General features: G+C 42.7%; 1 pseudogene across 1 annotated transcript; it reads right to left on the bottom strand.

Annotated features, from left to right (window-relative positions):
- Positions 1-328: 328 nt before the first annotated feature.
- On the bottom strand, positions 329-944 carry LOC105552429 (annotated as a pseudogene). Its single transcript, XR_001008007.1, has one exon. The product of XR_001008007.1 is annotated as a signal peptidase complex catalytic subunit SEC11A pseudogene (transcript).
- Positions 945-5942: the final 4998 nt, after the last annotated feature.

The raw sequence follows: 5942 nt of genomic DNA, 5'->3' as shown, positions 1-5942 counted from the left end.
AATAGGGAAGGATATGGATAAAATTTTACATTGTTAATCTCTGAAAAGTAGGGAGGCATTCACTTTGTAATTCATAGAACTTTATTTTTTCTGGCTCAAGCTTTTAATATAAAAAATTCACTGGTGTACAAAAATGTGAAAGTGTGACAATGACAGCTATGAAATCCCGTGAATGAAAGTCCCCTCAAATGCACTCTCTGGTGCACATGCGGCCGCCCACACTAACTCCGGCGTGGAAACATAAACTAACGCAAACCAGTGCCACCAAGAAGTGCCAGCACGTGTGTTCTCCATTCCGTCAATCACAAACCAATATCTACTCCAAACATCCAGTAAGGAAAAGTGTGGCATCTTCCCAGGAACAGCAAGGCAGACTTCTTACTCATGATGGACCAGCACAAATAAACCCAGCAAAAAGAGCACTTCATACTTAAATTTAGGATAGTCATTCATGAAGATGGTCCCAATTCCAGTACAAGGAAAAATCCCCTGGCTCTCCCCACGACATCTTTTTTCTCTAGCGAATGTTGTTCTTATTTATAGAGGCCTGGGTCATCAACCGCATTATTATCTCCTTTGGTCAAAAACTTGATATGCCCATTTTGTTTTTCATGAATCTTCAAGACTCGGTGAACTGTAAGAATCCTTCTTCCTTCTATCCTTAAAACAGCAGTTTCTCCCACTTGTATGGGATCTTCAACTCGATTTGTTAGAAAGAAAAGATCTCCCCTGTGAAATGCGGGTTCCATGCTGCCACTGAGCAGCACTACAATTGAACTTTCACTCCCAGTTATTACCATTAACCCCTTACAGATCATTAGCGCCGATGAGACAATCATTCCGAAATTTAGGACTTGATAATAGAGCTGTCGCTTGTTCATCTGCGGCACATTATCCAAAAAGTCTAGAGACAGCATGGCGGGGATGGCGAGCAGGACACTGGCAAGGGAGAGGGCGTGAGGACCAGCGGGCGGAACAACTGGCCTGTAATTCATAGAGTTTTCTAAGTGATAACTTTTGTCTTTTTGTGTTCTGGGCATGTTTTAAACAAAACCTTTAATAATATTCATTCATTCATTTATTTATCTACCCATCTATCCAACTATCCATCCATCTTTCCATCCATTCGAATTCTATCATACCCAAGAAACATTGATTACAAATCTATCTGTAGGCATTGTGTTTGCCATGCACATTGCAAGTAACATTTAGTTTGGCACAGCTTGGAATAAGAAGAAAAATGCCCCTGTGTTTTTTCCTTTATCTTCTAGTTGACTATTTTAAAACCAATCAACAAAACATAAAGAGTCTGGTCCTGTGCTTCTTGCACACACCATCTGTTTTGGCTTCCCTGGCCTCTGGCCTTTGTCTGCCCTGTAGATGACAGATTAGTAGGGGACATCCTTTATAGTAGGAAATGGAGGTCAATAAAATTTGCACCAGGCTTTTCAATTTAGTATCATCCCAGTCAGGACATCCCAAAATAAAATTTGTTTTAAAAATAGATCTAGGAGGAGAAAAAAGATTGAAAACAAACAATTAATCCTCTTATGTCACTGATTCTGTGAGAAAACCCGATTCAAAAACAAATCAGTTTCTTGTTCAGGTGCAATGATTTTGCGGGTAGAAAAAAAGCAGAACAAAAATAGTGTAAAGAGTCCAGCGTGATAAAGGATACTATAGAGCAAAACAGGAAGTTGTTTAATGGAAGGGAATAATTGACCTCAGAGCCTGAGACGTGAATAGATCCTTGGATGCAGAAGTTTTTGCATTTGTGAAGTGTTGTATCGATGCTTTATTGACCAGATTTGAATTGTACGCCATGGATTCTTTCTTTTTTTGAGACAGAGTCTTGCTCTGTCACCTAGACTGAAGTGCAGCGGTGCGATCTCGGCTCACTGCAACCTCCGCCTCCTGGGTTCAAGCAATTCTCTTACCTCACCCTCCCGAGTAGCTGGGATTACAGGCATGTGCCACCATGCCCGGCTAATTTTGTATTTTTAGTAGAGATGGGGTTTCTCCATGTTGGTCAGGCTAGTCTAGAACTCCCGACCTCAGGTGATCCACCCATCTCGGCCTCCCAAAGTGCGAGCCACCCCGCCTGGCCGGACATTGTAAAATTTTACTCTGATAATTCAAGCAAAATTTCTCCTTGAATTAAAGAAGAGTATGAGGGAGGCTATTGTGAGATAAGTTTTATTTTTAATCTCCATTCTGATCTTACAGGGGAGGAAATGAATGCTCAAAGAGATTGATTCTGTGTTTTGTTTGACATAGAGCCAGTAAGTAGAAGAACCGATCTCAAACCAGGTGTACCAACCCCAGACACTAGCAGAACATTCTCTTTATGTAAGGCCTCAAAAGTTTACTGGTTGGTGTCTGCTGACTTGTTTTTCTCTGTTATCTTGCCTGTCTGCAGTGACAAATTCAGTGCAGCTCTAACTCATGTGGACAGAGAGGAAATGATTCTAGGATTGAGGACTTAAGGGTGTTTGGAAGAGAAGAGGATTGTTTTGTTTTGTTTTGTTTTGTTTTGTTAGTTGTTGTTTTCCTCAGACAGGACCTTGCTAACACTTTCAAATATGTAGGCTGTTTGCTGTTTCCTTTATGTTGGTCCTTGAGAAGGATCTGCCCTTCTACCCTGTTTCCCTGGGGAGTGTGGACAGAGCCTTTGTCTTGGGGGAGGGGGGTTGTCTTGGGAAAAGGGGCACAGGGCATCCTTAGGACCTGCCCTGTCTAAGGAGAGAAAGCCGAACAGATGGCAGCTGCCACTCAGAGGGCACTTTGTGGGAACGCTGGCCAGAGCAGGCTTCCTGCGCTGCAATGCCAAATCCTTCCCTTCCAAGGCAATGCAGAGGAGCCTGATGTGGCTTGGGGCCAGTGGGCTTGTGGCCAAAGAGCACTAAATCAAAGCAAAAAAGAGGTGACACCTTAAAAGCAAACGACATTTCATATTTGTTTGTTTTGGAAGGCAGAGAGAAATAAGTTGTAATTGCAAAAGAGTAGAAGATATGAAACAACATGGCTGTAAAATATTTTAACGTTATTTGTTTGTAAAAGACTTTTCTTTAATGAATATGCTCTATTCTTATTAAGCATCTTTCCCAACATTTCTCTAAATGAGGATGGTGAGTTTGTAAATTCTGGTTTTACCTGAAAACCGGTGACCTGGTGTTAGGGAGGCTCTTATCCCTTTAAAATAAACATAATACACTAGTTTGTAATCTCTGCAGGTATATTAAAATGTTTTCAGTGATAAACATTCCTAGCTTTAAAGCTTTTATCTCTTATTCAAATTCAAGATCTATGTCCTTAATGAACTCTTTCAACTGGACATTCAAACATAGAAATTGTTTCTAGATTCTCATCTCCCATAATCAGCTGAGAATGGCTGTGAATTCCCAGAGAAAGACATACTGCAGTCAGGGCTGAGCTTCTGCAGGGAATATTATGGGAGCATAGATCTTGGGGTACGTTTCTTCAGAACCCAGGGGACACCTAGGCACTCACTCATTTATTGTGATCATACCTTTAATCTTTTTTACTTATGTTTCAGGAATATAAGAAATTGTGTTTTAAAAGCATGAACACTCATACTTGCTGAGTATAATGCCTGACTAAGAAATAAGGCATTATACCTTATTAATAAGGAGAAAATGCCAAGCTACCAAAGCATACATTGGAAAGCAATATGATAGAGTAGAAATAATGCTAGCTTTATTGTTCCTTTACATTTATTAGTAACCTTTAATGAGCTTCTGTTTGTGTCAGGAACTGAAGTTGCAGAGATGAAACTCTGAAATTACAGGTGTCCACCACCATGCCCAGCTAATTTTTGTACTTTTAGTAGAGACAGTGTTTCGCCATGTTGGCCAGGCTGTTCTCGAACTCCTGACCTCACGTGATCCACCCGCCTCGGCCTCCCAAAATGCTGGGATTACAGGCGTAATGCAGATGATGAAAGATACCCTTTCCTGTCTCAGATGTGATGAGAGACTTGTAAGAAACACACACACACGCATACATACACACATGCACACATACCCTCTAATATACTTCAGGAAGTGCTGTGGCAGACGGAAGCTCTGGGAACTAAGAGATCACAAGTAAAGGGAACCTAACCCGAAGTGGGAGCAGGGTTAAGCCAGGCAACCCTGGAAGGAAGGGTGCAGCAGGCAGGAGGAACAGCATCTGCTTAACTCTGGGGTGGGGCAGAGCACTTGCACACAGGCAGCTGCCATGAATGTGGTTGGCTGGTGTAGGCTGTGCTGTTGGTGGTGGAGAGGAATTGTGGGGGGGCCTGGGTACCCACACCATAGAGCTGGGGCTTTCAGAGGAGACCCAAAAGTTCACATCTGTTTTCTCAGAGACTAAGGTGGAGATTTTTGCCTGGAGGGGTCTGAGGAGCACATTAGAAGCTATGCGAAGCTCTTGAAATTGCGTACAACATGTTCGGAGTATGTGAGGGTGGGTAGGTGTGTGTGCATGTGTGCGTTTTCCCCTGGGAAGGTTTGCTTATGTTCTTTCATCTTAAAATATGTCATAACTCTCAGAAGGGTAAGGAGCTTGACTAGGACAGAAGAGGGTGGTCAGATTGGAAGGTTACTGCAATACTTCAGATGAAGTCTTGGGCCGATAAAGTTGTCCTCGGGATGGATGGGTCAGGACAATTTCAGATAGAATAAAGATATAGTGCTGACAGGATGTGTTATCTGATTAGACCTGCAGGGGGAAGGGGAGATGGGGGAAGCTGCCCAGTGCAAGGCCTCTCGAACTGTGACCTGCACCTGAGCTACCTGGGGTTCCTGTTCAAGTGTAGATTCTGACTAGAAGGGCTGGGGAGGACCCAGAGATTCCTCATGGCTAACAAGTTCTCTGGTGATGTCCTTGCCATGCCACTGGTGCTGAGCAGCATTTTGAGTCGCAAGGGTGGAGGTAGCATACGCTAGGTCCAATTCTCAACCTCGGCTGTCAATGCTTTCTTTCTTTAATGATTATGGGGCTTGGCATTGTGAGCATGGTAGGTGGTTGGACAGCATCACTGGCCTCTGGCCATGAGATGACAGTAGCACTCCTGGGGAGTGCTGGGGAGGCAAACAACCAAAAACTTCTCCAGGTATTACCAAATATGCAGGGGTGGGAGTGGGGGCAAGACACTGATCTAGAGGTTAACCGCTCCGGCTTCATGTTAAAATCATCTGGGGAGTTTTAGGAGCTATCAGTGCCCGGCCTCACCCAGACTGATTATATTCTAATCTCTGCTTGGGGATTGGGGAGGGTGCCCACCCAGCTTTCAGGAAGTCCAGTGTGCAACCATCTCCATGGCTGATGCCGCAGCCCAGCTGATAAAACCCATGACTACACCTGAACGCAGGAACAGGAGCAGTGTGGGCGGGGAGGTGGCGTGAGGAGTGAAGATAAGATAAGGCTTCAGATTTACATGTTGATACAATGGAAATGCCTGGGGCATATTCAGGTGGAGATGCTCACTTTGATTTTCTTGGTCACTGACAAGCTCTGTGGTCTTGGGTCTATGAAATATATTTTCAGGTTTTTGTTTTACCTGTCAGTTCTGGTAGTGTCTACTCTACGAATAGAGTAGATTGACGAAAAGGTAAAATAAATGAATGGATGTGAAAGAAAGTAATAGCTGTCTTACACTATTGCACACACATGCTCAAGGGTTCTTCAGAATTTTATTTGAAAAATCATATTTTTGAAAGTTTTGGAAAACACAGAACAACATTTTATAATATCAGGGCAAGAAGTGATTTCTAGAAAAAAGAACAACAAACAAAAAGCACAAATCATAATTAATACATTCAAGTAAATTAAAAAGTACCATCAGGAAAGTTAAAAAACCAAGACTGACCGAAGGTATTTGCATAGCATATAATTGACAACGTTTTAGCATAAAGAATATGCAACAAGCTCCTAAAAAT

This window comes from Mandrillus leucophaeus, unplaced genomic scaffold (genome assembly GCF_000951045.1).
Source record: "Mandrillus leucophaeus isolate KB7577 unplaced genomic scaffold, Mleu.le_1.0 Scaffold556, whole genome shotgun sequence".
Taxonomy (NCBI): domain Eukaryota; kingdom Metazoa; phylum Chordata; class Mammalia; order Primates; family Cercopithecidae; genus Mandrillus; species Mandrillus leucophaeus.
The sequence above is the reverse complement of the archived record's forward strand: the minus strand, read 5'-3'. Positions and strand labels throughout refer to the sequence as shown.